Source organism: Pan troglodytes, chromosome 7, assembly GCF_028858775.2.
Source record: "Pan troglodytes isolate AG18354 chromosome 7, NHGRI_mPanTro3-v2.0_pri, whole genome shotgun sequence".
NCBI lineage: Eukaryota > Metazoa > Chordata > Mammalia > Primates > Hominidae > Pan > Pan troglodytes.
In genome coordinates, this window is record NC_072405.2 from 138,316,801 (window position 1) to 138,329,461 (window position 12,661).

Consider the following 12,661-nt stretch of genomic DNA (forward strand, 5'->3'; position numbering starts at 1 on the left):
AGGATCTTGAGATGGGAAGAGTGCTGAATTACTCAGGTGGACCCAAAGCAATCACAAATAGTTACTTATTAGTGGTTCCTTATTAGAGGGAGGCAGAGGGAGATTGAATACCCTAAAGGAGGAGATATGACCATGGAAGCAGAGATTGTAGTGATGCAGCCAGGAGCCAAGAAATGCTGGCAGCCTCTAGAAGTGGAAGACAAGAAACTGATTTTCCTTTGGAGCTCCAGAAGGACCCAGCCCTGCTGATGCCTTGCTTTTAGTTCCTTATGACTTAGTTCAGCCTCTGACCTCCAGAAGGGTAAGAGAATAAATTTGTGTTGTTATTAGCTGCCAAGTTTGCGATGATTTGTTACAGCAGCAAGAGGAACTAATATAATGTGTCCTTGCAGTATTCTAAGTGTTAACACCACTTCCCTAGTGATGAAGGAGACTGAATGGCTCAGTGGTTCCAAGGTAGATCCCTGGAGTCCCAGTGCTTTGGTTCAAGTTCACGTTCACCTTTTGTTAGTTAAGGGGCCTTTTGCCATGTTACTTCTCAAAGCCCCAGGTTTGTCTGTCATCTGATGTAACATCATGATGTAAAATAAGGGTAATAGTCATTTCCATCTCATGCATGGTGGTGAGGATTGAGCTGTGAAATGCACTTGAAGTTGGCTGTCTGGAGCACAGTATGTACCCCAGCACCTTCCTCCCGTGCCTTGCCTCTTGCACCTCGTCATCGACAGGAAGGCACTGGATGCTGGAGAACCTCTCCACAGGGATGTCACAATGCAGGGCAATGTCTGCAGAGGTGTTCTGGGCTGAGGCTTCTGGATAGGATTGATAAGACATTTAGTAGTTAGCAGTGGGAGGAAGCAGGGGTGCCCGAGACCCAGCGCTTCTGGGGGGCTGGGCACTGTGCTGGGCCCTCAGTAGTTTAGTGGCTATTCTGAAACAGTCACTCACTCCTGATCCTCCCATTCACTGCAGTTCACAGGCAGCCTTAGTTTTACCTCTGTAAGCTACTCATGAGTATACATCATTCTTTTATTTAGTAAATGGGAATCTCGCCCCTGCCATGTACCTGTCAGGCATTGCAGGAGTGAGTGGAAGCTGCTGCAGGGTTACTGCACCTGGGTTTTGCCAGGAAGGTAATAGAAGGCTGTCAAAGCAGCTCCTGGAGGACAGTTGAGCAAGTGACTGTTAGAGAAACCTGAGGCTTCGTTAGGGCCAGGACTTGGCCGCAGGGTGCTGTTCCATTCCTGCCTGCCTCTGCTGCATTGAGGATGCAGCCTCCAGGCCCACCATGGGTTTGGGCTCCTTCCCTGGGACATTTGGGATGATTTTGATGCATACTTGCTGTTGAGATTCTCACCAAATAGCTGCCTGGGCCCCTCTCCTCCTGACCAGTCAGCCACCGCCACTGCCACTGCCAGAGGTCCACAGATGGAGGCTCCCCCAGGCAGTGGGAAGAGGCAGAGGTGCCCGAGACCCAGCACTTCTGGGGAAGTTGGGCACTGTGCTGGGGCCTTAAGCCCTGCAGTCACCACACCTCTGAGGGGCAGGAGCCACTGGGTCCATTTTACAGTCTCCTCACCTGTCTTTCAGTTGGTGATGGGACATACGCCCATTTGTTTTCATTTTGCATGTATGTTCAGAGGGGAGTAATCATTATCACTGCTTCCAATTCTATAATTTATGCTTTTAATGGATTTTTCGGGTGTGGGTTTGGGGGAGCTTGCTTTGATTCGCTATAGAGAATGTTCTTTTCCCCACCTGGAAATGCAATTGTCATTGTTATTGTGTTGTTGCAGTTTGTTTGCATTCCTGAGGCCATGTCAGCAACAGGCTTGGAAAGGGAAGTGGGGGACAGCCTTGAAGCATCTGGCCTGTAAGTACAGTCCATTTGGAGGGAGGATCTCAATGCATTTTTTAGCGTAAATACACGCTAGGCTAGCTGTGCCTACAGACAGAGGGGGTACCCAACCCTCCCACGTTCTCTGCCCTTGCTGACAAGCCTGGGTTCTGAACCCCAGGCCTCCGTGGGACACAGAGCTTCTCAGGAGCACACGAAGCTCAGTCTCTGCCCCTGCCTTCCAGGTAAACACAAATGCTGCTCGCGTTGGTGGCTTAGAGCCCAGCAGCACATTTAGTTCAGTGCCTTTCCTGGGCTTGGTGGGCAGGTGAGGGTGCAAAGTCACCCTTGATGAAGAACCGCTGGTGTAGACTAGTGGTTCCCAACATTTGCTATACCAGAAATCCCTTTTACTGGTTCTCCTTCCCTGTGAGGGAGTTTATCAACCAAATAAACTTCATTGTTAAGTATTTATTCCTCTACTTTCTTATCTAAAAATATCTGCCAGTGGGAGTTCCTGATCTGGGTCACCAGGCTGAGTTGATATAATTCTGGCCAGTATCGAACAAAGAAGCTTGATATTTTAGGTGACAACTGTGGTCTTATTGGAAAGGAAGGTGAAATTTCTGGTAGTCTTCCTGACCCTTTGAAAAGTAGACTGAGGACCCCCGTGGAGGAGTCCTGAGATTGGAATCGCTGGTATAAACTTTTATTTTGCTGTTTGGAATTAAGAATTTGGATCAAATGTTGATGGAAGGTTTCTTTGAGCTCCACATTTCCCTGGGAGCCTCCATCCTGTCTTGTCCCCTTTTAGCATGAGCAGTGTCATTATTCAGCATGTATTTATTCAGTGATCGCCACATGCCTGGCACTTCCCTGGGTGTGAGGTTGCCACGGTGAACAGCAGATGCAGACATGGTACTAATGGGGTCTGTAGCCAAGTGAGGGAGGCTAAGAAAGAAATAATATCATTTCCAGCAGTGATAAGTCCTAAGAGGGAGGTGCGGCACATGAATGGGCTTGAGGGTGCTGGTCTCTGGAGTAACAAGCCTCTGTAAATAATCAAGTCACCCATTTCCCAGCCCTACCCTGAAGCACAGTCTTCACTTGGCCTGTTTAGGATCATTTCACAGATTCATTGACAGGGCCCAGTTCCTGCTAGTTGACTCCTTGGGGACGGAATCCTCTATTGCTTGCAAAAATATGCTCTGCAGTAGGCTGTGTCTTGCTAATTGAGAGGGATTCTGAGAAGTGGAGCAGCCCTGCCTCACTAGATTCAGTAAGAGGAGGCCTTATAGGTACGTTGAATCTGGCCTGGTGGACAAAGCACCCTGCTGAGAGCTGGGCAGGTCTTCGGAAGGAGATTTAATGTTCTTCAGTAGGAAAGATGGTAATTCCTCTCTCCCTCTCCAGATGTCTGCAACCAAGTCATCGGAACACAGAAGGGACCTTGCAGCCATTGTATCTTTGTGCTCAGGTACTGTCTGAGGGAGGGAAGGGAGACAGAAGGAAGGGGAGGGACGGATCAGCTCCATTTGCTGAGCCAACCTACTCAGCACCAGGTGCCCCTCCTCTTGGCCACTGGAAGGCTTTCTTTCTTCTGGCCACAATCAAACACCGTTTCTTCTTTCTGCCTTTGTTCCCTGTGAGTCAATGACTGTTGCCGTCGGAAATAGTAGCTGCTTGGCAGGGGAGTTCATGAAGGTTGCAGAGCACCTGCTCAGGTTCTTGCCTCGCCTCCTTTCCCCCTTCCTCCCTCCTCCCACCTTTCCTTACCTGGCAGCTACCTAATTCTTCTCTTTCAAAATACAGTTCAGAGAACAATCCACACCAGCTGGTTGGGGAATCGTCCAAAGAGACAAATTCTACCCTGTGCCCACCTCTCCTCTAGTTAACACCTTTCAGTGTTCCCTCCTTTCTGTTGTCCTTAAGTTAATGCCCTAAAGTCATGGCCCTTGCTCAGCCTCTAAGGCCCTGGTGGGTGCTGCTTCCCCTTGTAGCTGGGTGGGTTTCAGGAAATGCCCCATCTGGTCATGAGAGATAGGCAGCCATACCTCAGGGGCGATGGTGGCGGGGGAGACAGTCTAGCCACAAAGAGCAAAAAAGATAGGGATGAGATGGCTCAGAGGGAGTCTTGGTAAGGACTTTGGCTCTTTCTCTGTTGAGATGGGACCATCGGAAACTTTTTGGCAGGTTCTGATTTGCATTTTAATGAGATCCTTCTGGCTGCTGTGTTGAAAGTGGACTGGAAGTGGCAAAGATGGAAAGACAGACCAATCAGGAGGCTATTGTGGTAATCCAGGGTATTGCAGTAATCCTGGCCTGGTGGAAGCAGAGGAGATTGTGAGACATGATCAGATTCAGAATATATCTCAAAGGTAGGATTTGCTGGTGGATTGGCTATGGGGTGCCGTAAGAAATATGATCCCGATTGTTGATTATCCTGTGCAACTACAGAATGAAGTTTCCATTTATTGATATGGGCGAATGCTCAGGGTGAGCAGGAGTGCCTATTTGTTTTTTTGTGGATAGAGGTGGAATTGTTATGTTAGAGATGTTGGTCAGACATCCAAGTGGAGACAGTAAGGAGGCAGCTGCATGTACAGATCCAGAGTGTCCACTTGGCCAGGCCATGGTACTCAGACATGTGATCAAATAGTTGAGATGTCACATGGAGTATGTTTTGAATGAGGTTAACATTTAAATCACTAGACTTTGAGGAAAGGACATTACCCTCCACAATGTGAATGGGCCTCATCCCATAGTTGAAGGCTTTAAGAGTAAAAAGACTGAGGAAATGGGAAGTGGGAATTCTGACTCCACATTGCCTTTGGACTCCAGCCGCAGTATCAGCTCTTCCTAGGGGCTCCAGCTTGCTGGCCTGCCCTGCAGAGTTTGGACTTGCCAGCCCCCATAATCACATGAGCCAACTCCTTAAAATCTCTCTCTTTCTGTCTCTCTCTTCAACATACACACATCCTACTGATTCTGTTTTTCTGGAAAATCCTAACACATGGAAGAAAGGGATAAATTTGGATATCCAAAATTTATGCAAAAATGGATATTCTGATTTGTATTTGGGACTTAAGTTATTTAAGCCTTAAATATGAGCGTGATCATCAAGAGACAATTGTGGACAGAGAGGAACCAGTCCATGGGGCCGCACAGCACAGATTAAGAGATTCAGAAATTATGTGTGTATGTTTGTGTGTGTTATATGTGTTTGGGTGTGAGTGCTATTGTGTGTGTATGTGTTTTTGTGCTTTTGTGTGTGTGTGCTTGTGTGTGAGTGCTTCTGTGTGTTTGTGCCTGCGTGTTTGTGTATGTACATTTGTGCTTGTGTATTTGTATGTGTATTGTTTACGTGCATGTGTTTGTGTGTATATGTTTGTGCATGTGTGTGCATATGTGTGTGTGCTTGTATATGTGTGTGTTTTGTGCTTGGGTGTGTTTGTGTGCATATGTTTGTGTGTGCTTGTGTGTGTTTATGCTTTTGTGTTTGTGTGTGCTTTGTGCTCGTGTGTTTTTTGTGTGCCTGTGTGTTTGTGTGTTTTGTGCTTGTGTGTATTTGTGCATATGTTTGTGTGTGCTTGTGTGTGATTGTGTGTATATGTTTGTGCATGTGTGTGCATGTGTGTTTCTGCTTGTATGTGTGTTTCTGCATGTGTTTGTGTTTTGTGCTTGTGTTCGTGTGTGTTTGCATGTGTTTTTGTGTGTGTGTGTGTTGTTTGTGTGTGTGTGCATGTGTGTGCATCTGTGTGTTTATGCTTGTATGTTTGTGTTGTGCTCATGTTTGTGCATGTGTGTGCATCTGTGTTTATGCTTGTATGTTTGTGTTGTGCTCATGTGTTGTTTGTGTTTGTGTGCATATGTGTATGTGTTTGTATGCATGTGTGTGTGTTTGTGCTCATGTGTTTGTGTGCATGTGTGTGTGTTTGGCGTGTATATGTGTTTGGTGTGTGTGCCTGGTGAGTATGTGTTTGGTGTATGTGTGTTTGTGTGTGTATGCATGTGTGTTGTGTACGTGTGTGTTTTGGTGAATGTATGTGTGTATTTTGTGTGTGTGTTTGTATGTGTGTACATGTGTTTGGTGTGTGTGCATGTGTGTTGTGTGTGTGTGTGGTGAATGTATGTGTATTTTGTGAGTGCGTGTTGTTCGTGTGTGTTTGTGTGTGTGTTGTTCGTGTGTGCGTGTGTTTAGTATGTGTGTGTTTGTATTGGTTGCTGAGCACTTGCTATGTGTCAAGCATCCCCTATTACTAGATGCAGCCTCTTCTTAAAACAGTTTGGATGTCATCATGGAGAGCCATCTATCTCCTTACTTTTTCTGGAAGTTTGGGAAGGGATTCTCATGGGGCCACCTATGTATTTGACTGATGCTTTGCAGTTCCTGTATCACAGTCCCTCCAGTGTTCTGGGCAGCAGACTGGCATCCAGCCATTCCTTCTCCTGTGTCAGAAATTGATTATTCTGGCATCTTCCTTCCATGCCATTTTCAGTTCCCCTAACCTCCAGTCTCTTGAAGCCATTTAGCGTCTCTCGGTACTGAGTAATCCCGTTTATTAAAGCATGTGAAGCTTCCTTAATGGCAAGTGTTGGTACAAATAGTTTTGCAGCCCCAAGGGACAGGGTCATTTGAACTCGGTGACTGGAAAAACGGTTGGTGTGAATAATGTGAAGTGCAGGACCATGGTGATGAATTTCCTTCACCCTCTTTGTTCCTCGTTTTCTTTGTAAGGCAGAATGTTTAACCCATATTTTCCAAGAACTGTGTAGGTGGGTTGCTGGGGACAATTGATTTTTAGAGAAGTATTATTTCTCTGGATGTAGAAACCAAGAAGCAAAGAATAATATTGAGCAAGAGTCCTCCTGATGACCAGGCCTGGGCTAATTATGGTGATAGTGTTGCAATGTGTTTGGACCATCATACAGTATAAGAACACCACTTCCCCCCAAGATGTGCAGGACACAGGGTACTCCCCAGGGCCTTGCTCTAGCCCCATGTCACCCAATGTCAAGTGGATCATCTACTTTCTAAGACTGTAATTGGTCCTGAAGAAGAAGGAGTGGAGCCTGGCAGGAGGAAGGGACACAGGTCTTCGTGTGAGGAATACTGAGTGGTAATGGTAGTTCTGGTACTGCCCTGCCTTGCTGTGTGAGCCTTCTCACCTGTATGAGCAGTGGGATCACCATCTATGAGGAGATTGGACTAGGTGGTTTATTTTATTTTATTTTATTTTAAGAGAAGATCTTGCTCTGTCACCCAGGCTGGAGTGCAGTGGCGCAATCTTGGCTCACTGCAACCTCTGCCTCCCGGGTTCAGGCAATTCTCATGCCTCAGCCTCCCAAGTAGCTGGGATTACAGGCTTGCACCACCACACCTGGCTAATTTTTGTATTTTTAGTAGTGACAGGGTTTCACCATGTTGGCCAGGCTGGTCTCGAACTCCTGGCCTCAGGTGATCCGCCTGCCTCAGCCTCCCAAAGTGCTGGGATCACAGGCGTGAGCCACTGTGCTCAGCCTTGGACTAGGTGCTTTCTAAGGAGTGGGGATGGGTTCATGGGAGGGTGCCTTCCCTAAATAAAGGGGCCAGCCCTCCATTAGCATCCACTTAATGTTGTATTGTGGGAGGGTGCATTCAGTGCTGCCAAATTAATTTTTGGACTTTGAATATAATGAAAATTTCTGAATTTTGGATGTAGGCAATAACTTCAAAAATATTTGAAACACCCTGTGGGTTAGATCTGTAGCTGGATAAAGCCCCTAGGACTTCACGTTGCAACTCAGCATTCATGAATTGCTCTCCATGACTTCTCACAGGCTGGCGGTCAGGAGGTGAGGGAAGCTCTTTTGATTTGTTTTGTTTTGAAATCAGTGTAAGTATCTTCAAGGAACTAAGAGAACAAAATCAGACTGGAAGCTGGGTCACAAGATGCTGTTGCCTAGAGACTTAGACAGAGGGCATGGCATTCACTCGCTCATAGAAGGAGATGGCCTACGGCAGGAGCCTCAGCAGCCCATCCCCTTGGGATTGATCCCTGTGTCCTCCACCTGCTGTCTCTGGCTCTGTGGACTCCATGGCATTCAGAGCTGGGGGAAATCAAGTATTTCAACATCTTAATTTTTTCAGTCGATAATTATATTTTGGAGATCTTTGTGTGTCCATATGTGTGTGTACACATGCATTATTTTTTAACTGCTGTATAGTATTACTTATTTTCCCAAACTATTTCCTACACACACACACACACACACACACACATACACACATACACAAGGAGGCCAAACATCTTGTCTTTTTTTTTTTTTTTTTTTTTTTAAAGACAGGGTCTTGCTCTGTCATCCAGGCTGGAGTGCAGTGGTGCAATCATGGCAGCCTTGACCTCCTGGGCTCAAGTGGTCCTCCTGCCTCAGCCTCCCAAGTAGCTGGGACTACAGACATGCACCATCACACCCGGTTAATTTTTTTATTTTTTTATTTATTTTTTTTTTTGTAGAGAAGCGTTCTCACTATGTTGCTCAGGCTGGTGTCAACCTCCTGGTCTCAAGTGATCCTGCTGCCCAGGCTCCCAAAGTGTTGAGACTACAGGTATGAGTCACTGCACCTAGCCCCAAACATCTTATTGGACAAGCCTTTCTTGGCCACTCTATGCAGACAGCACCCACCTCGCACCTCCATCTCCCTTTTTTTTTTTTCTATCTTAATCGATCACCATAGCACTTATCATCATCTGACCCACCATATAGTTACTTGTTTATTTGTTTGTTGACAGTCTGACACCCCCAACCCCTCATGAACCCCAGGAATGCAGAGACTTCTGTTAATTTTATTAAGTGCTTTATTCCCTGGAAAATGGTAAGTGCCTACTAAATATTTGTTAAATGCATAAGTCTCTATTTTGGAGATGACCTCCACGCCCAGCCTCAGGCACAGAGAGGTAAAGTAACTTACTCAAAATCACCCAGCTACTGACAGGCAAATCTGGGCCCAGAGCCCATGCTCTAATCTAAATCATTACTACCTCCCTGCTGGTAACAAACAAAACCTCAGCACAGTGCCTGCAACACAGTAAGGACTCAGTAAATGTTAAATAAAGGTAATAATGCTTATAACAACCATCTTTGCCCCCAGAAAGATCCTTACCTTGAGGAGATAGCAAGGATTTGAGATGTTCAATATAAAATACCAAGTATGGTGCCTGTGCATAGTTGGCCATCAATGAGTGGTGGCTATTTACTATTATACTTGTTATTTTATTATACTTTAGCACATTGTGTTGTACTTAAATACCACTTCTTTGCCCTACTTACCTTTGTCCCTCCTGAGGGTGCGGAGTGAGCCTTATTCATTCCAGCATTCCTACAATCTTGTACATCCATATAATTCTTGATATGTAGTTGACATACACTACTGTAAGGTACATGAATGAGTAAGTAGATAAAGGAATGAACAAATGGACCAGTGGTTTGTTGGGGCCACTCTGGCCAGTGGTTTGGGGACATGCTTCCTTCCTGGAGTCTTATCCCCTCTTGTCAGATTCAGGTTTAGGACAACGGTACAGTTGTTCCATTGTTCCCAGATAACATATCCTATCTTAACGTCTTTGCTGGGGCAGCCCTTGGACACACCCTGAGCTCCTGCCCTATCACTGGCCCCACTTGTACCCCTTGTGGGCAGGCACCACAGCAGCCTGCTCTGAAGGGAGCTTTCATGTGGCCGACCAACTCTACTCCTTGACTCCTCCCTTCTCTCATTGAAAAAAAAATGTTTAAGGGGACATTTCTCTCTCCTAAACTTTTTATGTTCCATTGAAGACCTGGAAAACATGTTAAATAAAAATGCTTTGCCACAGCTGACCTATGTCTTCTGGCTTGTACCCCACAACATCTTATCTGATGGGTAAGTCAGTTCTTTATTTCACTACTGAAGAAACTGATGCGTAAGTGTTATATGCTTTTTAAGTTACATAGTATTAGTGAAAGAGCCTAGGGCCAGAACCAGCTGTCTGCACGCAACCCAATGCTTTTTCCACAAGAGTTACCCACATGGCTGTATTTGTTGGTATTTTCTACCCTTACCTGCTTCCAGAAGACTTTGGAAGGGTGTGTTACAAATGCAATGATCCAGGGCAACTTTCAAGTCTGTTAGCTCCTTGTGACAACCGAGCTGCCCTGTAAGGTGTAATGAGGAGCGGCTTCATAATGAGCTGAAGTAGTTCTGCAGATGACACCGCTCAAGGGTGGGGATGCTTTCCTCTCTGCCATGTTTTCCTTTCCTGTTGGTTTTGACTCTTAGATCAGTTGTTCTAAGACTGGGTTGAAGCTTGGAATTGCCTAGAGGATTTTTTAAATCCTGCTGCTAGTACCCCAGCTGCAAAGATTTTGATTTTGTCTGAAATGGGACCTGGGCATTTGGATTTATAACATCTCCCCAGGTGATTCTATTATGCAGTGGAGTTTGAGGACCACAGTCTTAGAGCATCCCTGTTATAGGGATTCTGGGGACTAACAAGAAGCTACAGACCCCAAACTATTTCAGATGTAGTTCCAGCCCTCCTAAGCAAGTGTTAGCTCAAACCTTCTCACTCTTGCTCAGATTCATAGCTGCTCACCTTTCAGAAGAAATGACAATGCTGAAAGAGGAAACCAAGGGGACAAGAGAGATGGCAGCCATCCCAACAGCTGTCTTGTGTTGTGCCCCTACTGTGTGCCAGACACTGTCCTAAGCACTTTACTTATATTAACTCATCCAGCTCACAACCAACAAAATGGCCCTAAGAGGCCTCTGCTGATATCCCCGTTTTCCAAATGAGAAAACTGTCCATGGGGTCGGTCAGTAACTTGTTCAACCTGGGAATGGCAGAGCTGGGATCTGAAGACCGGGAGCCTGGCTCCGTAGGCCTCTGTTTAAGTCACTGCATCTGTTGCCTTGTGGAATGTTCTTAGAACTGTAGGATACTGGTTCTCACATGGCCGAGAGTCTTCTCTCACTAGTTCGTGCTCCATGGTGATGGAGAAGCATAGTTCGAATCTGTCATTCTGTTGCTCTGGAGCCTACACAGCCCCCCATCGCATCTGGAGGGAGAAGCCCAGCTCCTTAGCACAGCACCTGAGAAATACCCTTTACAGTCTGGCCACTGGCTGAACATTCTTTCACTCTCCATGCCACACTGCTCTGTTAGTACCCTCTGAAGGTCCTCTCCCTTTTCTCTGTCTTCTAAATGTTCACTCTTCAATATCTAACTCAAATATCCTCTTCTCTAACTTGTCCAGGAAGAATGAGTAAGGCCCTTTCCTTTGGTCCCCAGGCTCTTAGTTTCTCCATCTCTAATCACGTAGATTACAGCCCTTTCTTTGGTTTTCTCCAGGGGACCAAGGAGTGGGGCTCTGCCTTTCTCATGTCTGCTCTCCCTTCACGGTCCCCCACAGTGTCTTCAGTGGATGGCCAACCTCTCATGAACAGGATGTCCTCTTGTCTGAGGTTCTACTTTGTTCCAGCCATGGAGTCATACTCTCTTTATCTTTTGACTATCCAAAGGTGTTCTGTTGGACGACTGATGCCTTCCTCCAACTTTGGGCTCCAAAGTGTGCAGTTGACATTTGCTGTGCCTTCTCCACCAGGCTTTAGTTTTTGATGAATGCTGAGCTTCAGTGGAGATTTGCTAGCCTTGGGCTTTCTGTGTTCTTGAATCTCTCAGAGTCCAGAAGAAAAGGAAAGCTGACACTTTCTAGGAATGACCTGTGAGAAGAGAGGTTGTTGTCTTGCTGCTAAGTTCAGCTTGGTTCTGAACTAAGTCACCATGGGCCAGAGGAGGCAGGGATAAGAGGAGTGGTTTCTTGGCCACCAGAAGGGAAACGTTTTTTGTTTTCTTGTGTGCTTTTGTGGAAATGGTGGCAGTTGCTCACTAAAGAGAACTAAAACCCTTTTACTAGAGCCCCACCAGGTCTGAAGAGGATGGGCGCATGGGAGCCATTATCTTGTAAAGGACGCTATTGAGACCTTGCTACTGCTGCAGTGAAGAGCACAGGAAAAGCCAAGCTTAAAAAACACTGGGTGAATCCTAAGAACTTTTCATGCAGAAACACATGCATGATGAGAATAGAATCTTCATTACAACATTGTTTGACACAGAAAAATGAGACTCAGCTTAAATGCTCATTAGTTAGTGATTGGTTGATTAAATTGTGATAAAATGGAACACTAATAGAGCTGTTTAAAAAATTAGTAAAAAAAAATCAGTATGTGAGATGATGCACCTGTTAATTAGCTCAACTTAGCCATTCCACAATGTATACATAATTCAAAACTTCACATCATATATTATAAATATATACAATTTTTATTTGTGAATTAAAAATTAATCTAAAGAAATTAGTGGCTATATGAAGTAATTGGGAACAATCTTGAAGCTATATTAACTACCAAAGAGCAAAGTCAACCTTAACAATGCTGACTTTTTAAAGAATAGTGCCTAGAACAGTGTGTGGAGTATGCTAACAGCTACACACTAATGCACAGCCACCAACCCCAGATCAGTTATGTGAACTTCTGCATTCACAAACACACTTAACACGCTCTGTGGCTATTGCCTCTTTACTGACCTGTAAGTCAGTTCTAGAAGACAGACGATCCATGACGGCAGGTCCTAGCCTGCCCATTTGCATTGGTATCTCCAAGGCCAAGCTAGAGAAGGCACACAATAGGCTTTCCACTAATATCTGTGAATGAATGAATGGACAGAGAGAGGAGTTTTCTTTCCACAATTTCCTTCTACCTGCTACTCCTTGAGCATATGAGGCTGGAATCTAAGCCCTGAGGTCACT

General features: G+C 45.6%; 1 protein-coding gene across 1 annotated transcript in view; it reads left to right on the forward strand.

Annotated features, from left to right (window-relative positions):
- Window positions 1-12,661, forward strand: part of LOC742042 (collagen alpha-1(VII) chain-like) — a 307,325-nt gene that overhangs the window by 242,116 nt on the left and 52,548 nt on the right. Inside the window, exons 10-11 of the mRNA XM_063816125.1 lie at window positions 1,797-1,873; window positions 3,251-3,314. The gene's annotated coding sequence lies outside the window, so the exon portion shown is untranslated. The remainder of the gene's footprint in view (window positions 1-1,796; window positions 1,874-3,250; window positions 3,315-12,661) is intronic.